This window comes from Xyrauchen texanus, chromosome 37 (assembly GCF_025860055.1).
Source record: "Xyrauchen texanus isolate HMW12.3.18 chromosome 37, RBS_HiC_50CHRs, whole genome shotgun sequence".
Classification (NCBI taxonomy): Eukaryota; Metazoa; Chordata; class Actinopteri; order Cypriniformes; family Catostomidae; genus Xyrauchen; species Xyrauchen texanus.
The window spans coordinates 12,056,400-12,068,411 of NC_068312.1; positions in this window are offsets into that span (position 1 = coordinate 12,056,400).

Here is a 12,012-nt window from a genome sequence, read left to right on the forward strand (position 1 = left end):
AGGATAATAAAATACACATCCTTACCCTAAACCAACACCTATACCTAATTTTCTGTATCAACCACCTCATTTAGTGTCCCTTCTATGACACTTTGGTCTAACATATCAGCTTGGCTAGGCTTGAACCATGGTCTCCGAATCTAAAGTTCAACACTCAAAAACAAAACAAAATGATTTACAGAAGCAACCATGTCATTCCTTTTCACTTCTCTGCCACTCACACTTTTCACAGTCCAAAGTGAGCATCAGGTGGTTGTTCACCTCTATCAGGTGTGCATCAGGTGGTTGTTCACCTCTATCAGGTGAGCATCAGGTGGTTGCTCACCTCTATCAGGTGAGCATCAGGTGGTTGTTCACCTCTATCAGGTGTGCATCAGGTGGTTGTTCACCTCTATCAGGTGAGCATCAGGTGGTTGCTCACCTCTATCAGGTGAGCATCAGGTGGTTGTTCACCTCTATCAGGTGTGCATCAGGTGGTTGATCACCTCTATCAGGTGAGCATCAGGTGGTTGCTCACCTCTATCAGGTGTGCATCAGGTGGTTGTTCACCTCTATCAGGTGTGCATCAGGTGGTTGTTCACCTCTATCAGGTGAGCATCAGGTGGTTGCTCACCTCTATCAGGTGAGCATCAGGTGGTTGTTCACCTCTATCAGGTGAGCATCAGGTGGTTATTCACCTCTATCAGGTGAGCATCAGGTGGTTGCTCACCTCTATCAGGTGAGCATCAGGTGGTTGTTCACCTCTATCAGGTGAGCATCAGGTGGTTGCTCACCTCTATCAGGTGTGCATCAGGTGGTTGTTCACCTCTATCAGGTGAGCATCAGGTGGTTGCTCACCTCTATCAGGTGTGCATCAGGTGGTTGTTCACCTCTATCAGGTGAGCATCAGGTGGTTGTTCACCTCAATCAGGTGAGCATCAGGTGGTTGTTCACCTCTATCAGGTGTGCATCAGGTGGTTGTTCACCTCTATCAGGTGAGCATCAGGTGGTTTTTCACCTCTATCAGGTGTGCATCAGGGGGTTGTTCACCTCTATCAGGTGTGCATCAGGTGGTTGTTCACCTCTATCAGGTGAGCATCAGGTGGTTTTTCACCTCTATCAGGTGAGCATCAGGGGGTTGTTCACCTCTATCAGGTGTGCATCAGGTGGTTGTTCACCTCTATCAGGTGTGCATCAGGTGGTTGTTCACCTCTATCAGGTGAGCATCAGGTGGTTTTTCACCTCTATCAGGTGTGCATCAGGGGGTTGTTCACCTCTATCAGGTGAGCATTAGGCAACCAAGCTAATCAAATAGGAATACGTGTGTACATATAGATAAGTCTGTAATAAAAGTGTTCAAATGTATCATTCAAATTTTGAGCAATAGTAAAAGTGTTTCAATATCATAACATAACAGCGTGTGAGTAATAAAGCGAAAAATTTGTGTTTATAAAGTGTGAAAGTGAATAAAATGCACAGTTGTAGTAGTGCCTCTAGTGTTCATTTCACCAGGAAACTGCAGACTTAAAACTCACTTGTGCAAAATTTTGTTATAGTGACATTAATTTTATGAGACTTGGTTGCTTTGAGCCCATATTGTTAGCTTTGAGGGTATACATATATATATATATATACTAGTTTTTTTTTCTCCCCAATTTGGAATGCCCAATTCCCAATGCACTAGGTCCTCGACTATTTAAAAATAGGGAAAAGCCCTTAAATATGCGCTACCCCAGCATCCTGTTTCAATAGGAAATAGAGTATGTCAACACAGGAAAGAAAACTGAATTTTGTGAAATATTTAAAAAAAACAAAATAATTAAATTTTTGGAAAAGTACTTGATTCCAGCCTGATTCATTAACTTCTGTATGTACTGAAAATATAGGACCATGGTTTTCAAGGGGTTGGGAGACTGTCCGTTATACAAGTAGATGAGCAGATTCCTGCATACATTGCAAACCCCTCGTAACATGATGTACAGAGGAGTGTACCACTGCCTGCAGAGAGATAAGACATATGAGAGTCTTCACTCTAATTGTGTTCAAGCTAGCAAAATTAATATCTGTCTGACATGTTGTTTTGTTTAACACATCTGCTGTGCAACAAAGTTACAAAGTTACAGAATCCAAAATACTTCAGCCAGAGCAAGAAAGTTACAGCTGCAGGCAGAACTCCAAAAAGTGGCAGGAGCTTTAAACTGTCAACAAAGATATAGAGCCTTCAACCTAACCAAATGTTAAAGTGTCACCGCTTTTGGAGTTGGCATAACCTCCTTTTGGATTAACCACACCCATTCTGGAGTGTATAAAAAAATAAATCACAGGACTTAATGACTACAGACATATCGCACTGACATCTGTGGTCATGAAATAATTTGAGAGACTGGTGTTGGCCCACCCAAAGAACGTCACTGGACCCTTTCTAGATTTCCTTCAATTTGCTTATCGAGCAAACAGGTCTGTGGATGATGCTGTCAACATGGGATTGCATCATATCCTGCAACATCTGGACAGACCGGGGCATATGCAAGGATCCTTTTTTTGGACTTCAGTTTTGCTTTCAACACCATCATCCTAGATATTCTCCGGACTACATTAAACCAACTCCCTGTTCCCATGTCTGTCTGTCAGTGGATTACCAGCTTTATGACGGACAGGCAGAAGCATGTGAGACTGGGGAAATTAACTTCCAGCACCTGTACAATCAGCACTGGTGCCCCCCAGGGTTGTGTGTTCTCCACACTACTCTTCTCTACACCAATGACTGCACCATCAGGGACCCCCTCTGTCAAGCTCCTGAAGTTTGCAGATGACACCACTGTCATCAGCCTCATCCGAGATTACAATGAGTCTGCATACAGAAAGGAGGTTGATCAGCTGGCTGTCTGGTGCAGTCAAAACATCCTGGAGCTGAACATGCTCAAAACGGTGGAGATGATTGTGGACTTTAGGAGGAACACACCAACATTGACCCCCTCACCATTCTAAACAGCACTGTGGCAGCAGTGGAGTCATTCAGGTTCCTGGGCACTACCATCTCACAGGACCTGAAGTGGGAGACCCACATTGACTCCATTGTGAAAAAGGCCCATCAGAGATTGTACTTCCTTCGCCAGCTGAGGAAGTTCAACCTGCCACATGTGCTGCTGATTCTACACAGCAGTCATTGAGTCTGTCCTCTGCACTTCAATAACTGTCTGGTTTGTTTCAGCTACAAAATCAGACATCAGAAGACTGCAGAGGACAGTTCGGACAGCTGAGAAGGTTATTGGTTATTGGTTGCCCCCCCCCTCCCTTTTTTAATATTTTGTATTATTATCTGTCTTGCTGTGGTTTTTGTATTGTTTTGCACTGGTAGCTCATGTCACCGAGACAAATTCCTTGTATGTGTAAGCATACTTGGCAATAAAGCTGATTCTGATCACTTCTGAAGATATAGATTTAACCAATGGAGTGTTATGGATTACTTCTCTGTTTACTTTATTATTTTTGGAGCTACAAATGTCTGATCATCCTTCGCTTGCATTGTCAAGACCAACAAAGCAGAGATATATATAAAAAAACAAAACTTAGTTTTCTGCTGAAGAAAGAAAGTCATACACATCTGGGATGGCTTGAGGGTGAGTAAATGATGAGAGAAATTTCCTTTTTTGGTGAACTATCCCTTTAACAGAGTTATATTCAATTGCTTTGGAACTCATGGTAGGTCTGTCTTGAAAGGTTTACTATATGCTATCCTTAAATATCAATTTCTCTATGAGAAAATGAATAGGATTTTTAATTCAGAGCCCGACTGTTACACTATTTAAGGTAAAACACAAATAAATAAATAAACACTTGTTGCATGGTCTTGCATGCTGATTGCTCTTACCAAAGCAAGCTTTACAGATGGAATGGCATTGTCTGCACTGTGTTAAAAGTATCAGGAACATAGTTTGATGGGCATGTGTGCAGACAGATGCCAGGCTTTCTCAACAGTAAGTATCCGTCTCTACAACTGAGACAGTAGCTGCTGCTTCCTGAGCATTCCTTACAAGTATGGTCACACTGCTCACATGCATTGGACGTATTTACACAGAAACTGAGGGAGAAATACTGTATTGGTTATAGAACAATAGTTTTTGTCAACATGCAATAATTCTTTAATACATCAGAATATGTATATTAGGATAATCTGGGTCATTCAGTGATATTTAACACTTAAAAGAATAGTTCACCCAAAAATGAAAATTCTATCATCATGAACTCACTCTAATGTCATTCCAAAACCCTGTTCCTAACATTCTGCCTAACATTTCTTTTTATGTTACGATATTAGACAGAATGTTAGGGACTGATAGGACAGACTCAGTCACCATTCACTTTCACTGTATGGAAAACAAGAGCATGTCTACATTCTTCAAACGTACTCCTCTTGTGTTCTGCAGAAGAAAAAGTCACAACAGTGTCCAGGGTCTGGAAAAAAACTTGAGGGTGAGAAAATGACAGAATTTTCAGAATTGGGTGAACTATCCCTTTGAGTTTGATATATACATTTCTTTCTCCTTCACAGGTAAGTCTGTGAGAACATGGCCATATTCTATCTGGGCTGTCATGTTGAGGTCTCATTTGTTAGTAAAGTGTTGGGGTAATAATCATTAATCATAATTATTCAGTGCAAAATGATCCCATGAATGACCCAGATTACACTAATTCACCTTCAACAGGAAGCAACAATTATAAAAGCCAATCTGGCAGTTAGAGGACACCTTACTGCACAAATGTGAATTGTAGGCATAGAATATATCCTTTTCTAAAATGAATGCTCATACTGTTTTCATTTTATATTTACATTCACTACCAGTCCAAAGTTTGGGCATAGGTAACTAATGTTTTGTTTCATATTAATGTTGTTACAAAACTACAATCTTATGTACCGCTATGTATTTTTATTTAATTGGACCAGAAATAAAGCCCAGCATACATGACAAGTCTTACTGTTTAAAAGGCATCCCAGATGAATACCTCATGAGGTTGGTTAAGAGAATGCCCAAAGTGTACATAGCTATAACCTAGTGTAATAGTGGTTAATATGAGGAAGTTAGTTACAATATGAAAGAGTTTTGATTTGCCTAGTATTTTTGGTCACTGCATAATTCCCTCCCATTTTGTGTTTCCACTTAATTTTGAGTCATTTCATAGCTTGGATGACTTTACTTTAAAGGGACAGTTCACCCAAAAATTGTAATTCTCTCATTATTTACTCACCCTCATGATTTCTCAGGTGTGTAGGAGTTTCTTTCTTCACCAGAACACATTTGAAGAAAAACAGAATAATATTTCAGCTCTGTAGGTCCTTAAAATGCAAGTGGATGGTGATCAGACGTTCCAAAAATCACAGACAGTCAGCATAAATTTAATCTATATGCCTCGAGTTGTTAAACTAATGTCTAAAGCAACACAATGGCTTTTTTAAACTCTAAATCATGCTTCTGGTCCAGCAGTGTTATGTGCGTGTGACGTAATCGAATTTGCATTTGAAACACCTGAGAACTGAGGCACGTGTGTCACAGCCGGAAGAGCAGTGCTGTTTACAAGTGAGAAGGAGGAACACTGTACAGTAGCTTGGCTGATTTTGGTTTATATTTATCAGTTTCTTTACACACAGTGGTGCATTTGAAGCATTTTCACTTGTGAATCCCACTGTATATTTGCTAGAAATCTTATTTTCCCCAAAAGAAAAATACCGTAAATGCTGAATCAACAAAAACGGAGTACACTGGTGGTGGTTAAGGAGAGTCACTATGAGTGAGTGTAGTATCATGGATTGTTTTATATGTGTGTGTGTGTGTGTGTGTGTGTGTGTGTGTGTGTGTGTCTCAGGGCTAGGTAGAGTCACACTTCTATCTAATAATCTGCCCCCAAAACATTATATCTAATAATCTGCCCCCTAATAATTGCTGCCAAAAAAGCTCTATTTTTGTTTCATCTGCCCATAGAACCTGGTCCCATTTTAAGTTCCAGTAGTATCTGGCAAACTGAAGGATATCATTGAATTTGTTGTTGGATGAGAGCAAAGGCTTTTTTTTAAAACTCTCCCAAACTTGTAGTGATTTAGTTAGCATCCGATTTTAGTTTTGGAGACTTTCTGAAGTTATTGGATAAACAAGGATGGATGTGTGTGTGTGTGTGTGTAAGAGAGAGCAAGGAGAGAGAGAGAGAGAGAGAGAGAGAGAGAGAGAGAGAGAGAGAGAGAGAGAGAGAGAGATTGAGTGTGTGCAATCAACTGTTGCCACACCCAAGCAGAGATGCTGTCAGCTTTCTGAAGATCAGCTTTCTCAGTGGAAAAATAGCTTCCAAGCGGGGGGGGGTTTTCTACCCATTTCGCAGTTGCCGTGCACAAGAGTCGATCACTATAGAAACCGCAATGTCCTCCGCCATTTTAAACAGCACCCATTGTTTAATCAATCATTCTGTTGTGTCTCTCAGCTGTGATGAGCAGTAATGCCTAAGTTGTTCGTTTAAAGCTATTTCCTAGCTTTAGTAGTGTAGTAAGTGATCACAAAGAGCTGTTGTGTATAAACGGCTGACGTGGATTCTCTTCATGTCACCTAACTGGCTCATATTATACACAAAAATGATTACCACCTGCTGGCTAACATATGTAAAAAAAACTCTTAACACATATGCAAGGCTCTTACACTAGTTTACAATGGCACGAACACAAGCGCAGTGATACATATACAGTGAAGCGTGCTGATGGTGTGAGGCCATCAGTGCTCATGGAACATCTCTCGTCCAATCAGATTCGAGGACCGGAACTAACTGTTGTATATAACAAAATATCAAACCAAGTGGCATGTAGTTTAAAGAAATATAAGCACACAACAGTGAGGAAACGAGAGCAACTGAAGGAGAAAAACTAGCCATTCATCACATAACACTGCTGTATAGGTAACACTATACATGTATAGTTTGATTAAAATGGAGAAGTTAAAAAAAATTGCAAATTGAATACCAGGAATGCTAACAGCAGGTCTGTCTCTCCTAAACTGGCAAGTTCATTCAAATTTATACTGCTGCCCCAGAGCATTCTTTCAAAAACACACCAAGACACACACATTTACACTAACACACACAGGCATATTGATGAAACATGAAGGTTTACACAGTCTGAGGTAGGCTGCCTTAAGAACATTTGTGTGGTGTGTGTGTGTGTGTGTCTGTGTGTTGCGACAGCTTACTCAACCTGCAGAAATACATCAATACTTACTCTTTAAATCATGAGATAGTTCATCCAAAGATTGAGGTTCTGTCACTATTAACTCACCCTCATGTTGTTATAAACCCATATTAATTTTTTACACAAAGAATAAAAGAATATCCTGGCTGCTCTTTTCCATATAATGAAAGTGAATGGGAGCTGAGGCTTTCAAGCTTCAAAATGACAAGAAAAGCACCATGAAAGTATCATTAAAGAGGTCCATACAACTTGTGTGCTATATTCCAAGTCTTCTGAAGTCAAATGATAGCTTCTATTGAGGAACAGACTGAGATCTGAGTCACCACTATTAATCTTCCCCTCCACAGGAGCTCTGAAATGGACTACAAATATAGTGTATCAATGACATCTGACCACACTGAAGCCAGACTTATCTCGCAGTGAAATCGGAAACATATGTTTTACTGTTTATTACTTCCTGGTTTCAAAGTCACATGCTTCTGGTCACCCCACAAGGGAAGGTAAACACAAATGATGTGGTGCAAAAATGGAGTTTGAAAGTCCCAGTCCTCAATTATTGAAAACCGTAGTGAGGATATTCTTCAATAATTCACCTTTTGTGTTCCATGGAAGCAAGAAAGAATGTTGTGCAGGTTTGGAACAACATGAGTGTATATAAATTATGACAGAATTTTAATCTCTGGGTGAAATATCAGGTTAACAGATATTTTAACTGCTCGTGAAGCAATAGTCAAAACCAGAAGAGTCATACTTACTGGTAATAGTCCAGTAAACAAGACATGCATTGCTCTGGTTTCACTTGGAAGGAGAAATAATTATGTAATTTCTTTAAACAGAAACAGGAATCCACTCAAACGATCCAGCAGTTAATTTTCAAGGTCTGACTGGATATGCAATCTAATGCAACTTTACTCTTGCAATATTACTGGTGACCAGCAGGTGGCGACATTGCTGACTGTTACTGCACAGACTTTGCATGGGCAACAACGAAAGACCTCATGGTTTTCGAGGTTACTGGAGGTTATAATGCTTAGCAAGAACTCGGCGACATGTTTATTTCGTCGATTTTTAAAACACACACGCTTTCAAGTTTCTAAGATTTTTTTCTTGACTGAGTTCTCAATATTTCAGCCCTAGGTGAGTTAACCAATAATACAAACCTGTAAGCAACGCTCGCCATCTTAATTTATATTAAACTGGGCTGTGGAGAAAATAGACACTTTGAATAGTAGACTTCAGTTTTATTAAAGCTTACTTAAATACTTAACACCTAGGAAAGTGACGTGAGAGCAATCTCCATTTTAATCATAACTGTTTGAGCTCAATTGGTCTGGGTATTTTAACAGGATACAGTACAATATTACTCATGCAATATTACGGTGAACAGCAGAGGGCGACAGATCATTGCGCAATGAAGACCTGCATCTAAAGCCTTATTCAGAATAATGCCATATTTACTTTTTGACGGGAATGAAAAGGAGGCAGTACAGTATAAAGTGTGCTGGGTCGCATACTTGTGAATTGTAATCCGGTACTGATTACAAATTAGATGACCAAAAAATGCAATCAATTACATAATCTCGTAGATAAAATTTGTGTGGTAATCTAATCCGATTACTTTTGGATTACTTTCAATTTAATTATATTTTATTTCACATGCATTTGAGTAGGATAATCATTTTAAACATAAATATACAGAGGAAGAAAATGTATTCCATTCTTTATGACTAACAAAAAGAGCCTCACAAAAAGAGCTCATGACATTTTGAAAATGTGCATTAAACATTACATGAATGAAATAAACTTTCAATCTAAAAGCAATGACAGTGCATGGCCAAAGTTTAAAAATCAAAACACTGAGACATCAAGTACATTTTAACTGTAAAATACAATAGCAACATTAATGACCAAAAAATAGGGGGCTTAAGTAACTCAGCGAGTAAAGACGCTGACTACCACTCCTGGAGTCACGAGTTCAAATCCAGGGCATGCTGAGTGACTCCAGTCAGGTCTCCTAAGCAACCAAATTGGCCCGGTTGCTAGGGAGGGTAGAGTCACATGGGGTAACCTCCTCGTGGACGCTATAATGTGGTTATCTGCAGTGATGTGCGGTGATGTCTTAAAGAGGCTAGGCGCTGAGTTATGAAAGCCAGATTACCTGATTTATTGTTTAAGCTAATAATACGTAATAACAGTGAACGTTACGCACAAGCGCGGCATATCAAGAAATGTACAAATCAGGATGTATATTGTGTACTCTCTCTCTCTCTCTCTCTCTCACGCACACACACAAGCGCGTAAACAGTGAACGTTACGCATTTATCAGATCCTTCAAAACCTCTCGGTTTTCCTTTACCTTTTCATTGTGGTAGGTTATATTCAGCTTCCTTTGCTCGTCAAGTGCAAGGTCGATCCGAGATTTTCCAAAGGTTTTCAGTGCAATTTGACACTGGATGTGAGCTGACGACTTTTCATGCTTGGTTAAAGCTGCGGGCAGGTTGTTCAAATCACAATATCCCGCTGAAGTCCAAACAGTCTGACTGGTTGAAAAAAGCAGGCAGGGATAGCAGTACAGCCGCTGATTGTTAGCGCAGCCACATAGCCAATCTTTTCTTACATACCAATCAGTTTGAAATGATCGGATCATTTTTGGGCCCATTTGCTGTACTAGTCCATCTAAGGCTGGCGTAGACCTCCCTCTTGCAATTAACTCATATTTGGAATTAAAATCGAGCTTGGAAAAATTTCTTAATTCCGTGATTACGGCCGGTGCTGTCATTTTGATTTTGAATTTGGCGGGGATTAGGCATGTACGCTAGCTGTGGTGTGATGACGTTAGCTACGCAAATGTCCAGAAATATCTCGATTTTAATTGGTCCATGTCTGATACGTAATGGAGATGATTACGGGCATAACATATTTACGTCAAAAGGCACAGCAGATTTGTGCTTTTTGCCGTACATGTTAAAGAATACAGGATCGAAGTGCGCATGCGCAACATGGGTTTTCCGCTTGTCGTCTGCAATGAATGGACTGTAAAAGCACTGCTTATTCTACCATTTGTTTTTAGTTGATTATGCGTAACTGCTACATTTGTCATCATAACGTCTAAACAATTGGAATAACACACATATTGCATATATAAATCACAAGAATAAAAAGTAAAAATACAAATACAAGATTATTATTTAATAAACATTTTATTTTAGAATTTTGGCAGGGTAGGCAGTGCCTAGTTTGCCTACCCAGACCGCACGTCAGTGGTTATCTGTGGGGCGAATTGTGAGTTCTGCGTGGATGCCGCAGAGAATAGCTTGAAGCCTCCACACACGCTATGTCTCAGCGGTAATGCGCTCAACAAGCCACGTGAGAAGATGCGCGGATTGACTGTCTCAGACATGGAGGCAACAGAGATTCGTCCTCCGCCACCCGGATTGAGGTGAGTCACAACGCCACCATGAGGACATTAGAGTGCATTGGGAATTGGGCATTCCAAATGACTCCACTGCATCAGCTGCAACAGTAGAATGATGGGCTTTTTCATATCACTGCACATTTTGTAGTTGAACTATTGTGTGACCTGCGGGCAGGACGTTTATATGGCATCCACTAGATCCTATGAAGCAATTAAGTTCAATGTGTGAGCTGCACACCATTGGTGTAATTCCATTCATACAAATTAAATGATCTCTAAAGATCAAGTGGTTAAATGCTGAGGTCCACTCCATCTTCACCTGGCTGGCTAGTAGCGAGTATCAGTTTTGAATGCAATACACACAACCCTTTTCCTCTCTTCCGAAAACACTCAAGACTGATTTAGAATAAAAAATGTAAAAGATTGAAAAAAAGAGAATGATTAGGACAATCAATTATTATTAACAATTTACTGCCATTGCCTTGTTAATATGTAATCTATAAAAAGTAACTAGTCTGATAATGAGTATTTTAAAATACAATGTAATCCCATTACAAGTACTTGCTTTTTGTAATCTGATTACATAATTCAGATGATCTGAAATCCGTTATTACCCAGCACTGCTTAAAAACCATAAAGGTCTTAGACCACATCTAATTTTCACTTTTGTTTTATGGGATTTTTTTTGTCTTATTTTTGTCAGCTGAAGGAACAACACCGCTTTAAACAACATTACAACCCAGACTGGAAGTTTCTCCCTTACAGCCTAGTTTTAATTCCAGTCAAACATTAAATATAGAGCTATTCTGAATAATGTCTATTATAATAAATACGCCTTTTACAAGTGCGGTTGTACCAAACATGTTCAGATAAAAAGATAAAAAAAGATAAAGACTTTTGTGTTTTTATTGGCCCACAGAGCAGTTTTTTTGCTCTCGCATTTTTTGTGGAGAAAGATTTGAAGTTTCGTTCTCAGATTTAATGGGCCATACAGCAGCAGGCTGATGTTAGATGCTTATCTGTATCTCTGGAGCTTTGATCTTTCAAGTATGACAACGTAACTTAATGAGCTGCCTACAAAGATTTCTAGGCAAAATAGATGCTTGCAACACTTAATATCACACGGAAGGCGCCAGTGTTGCCCAGAAATGCTGCACATGCATTAAGCAGTCTTGGTAGGCAGCACACAAAAAGGCATCAGATGCTTTGTTGTCAGAGTTTAGGCTGAAGACATTTTGTTTCTTGTTTTCTCAGATCAATGCTTGTTGCACACAGACATTCACATACTAACATACTCACCAGCAAGGCATTTCTGACAGCCTTCCTCGCCAATGCAGACAGGATTAACTTTGAGTCAACACTTTCATACTCATATGAAGAATGCATTGAAGTATAT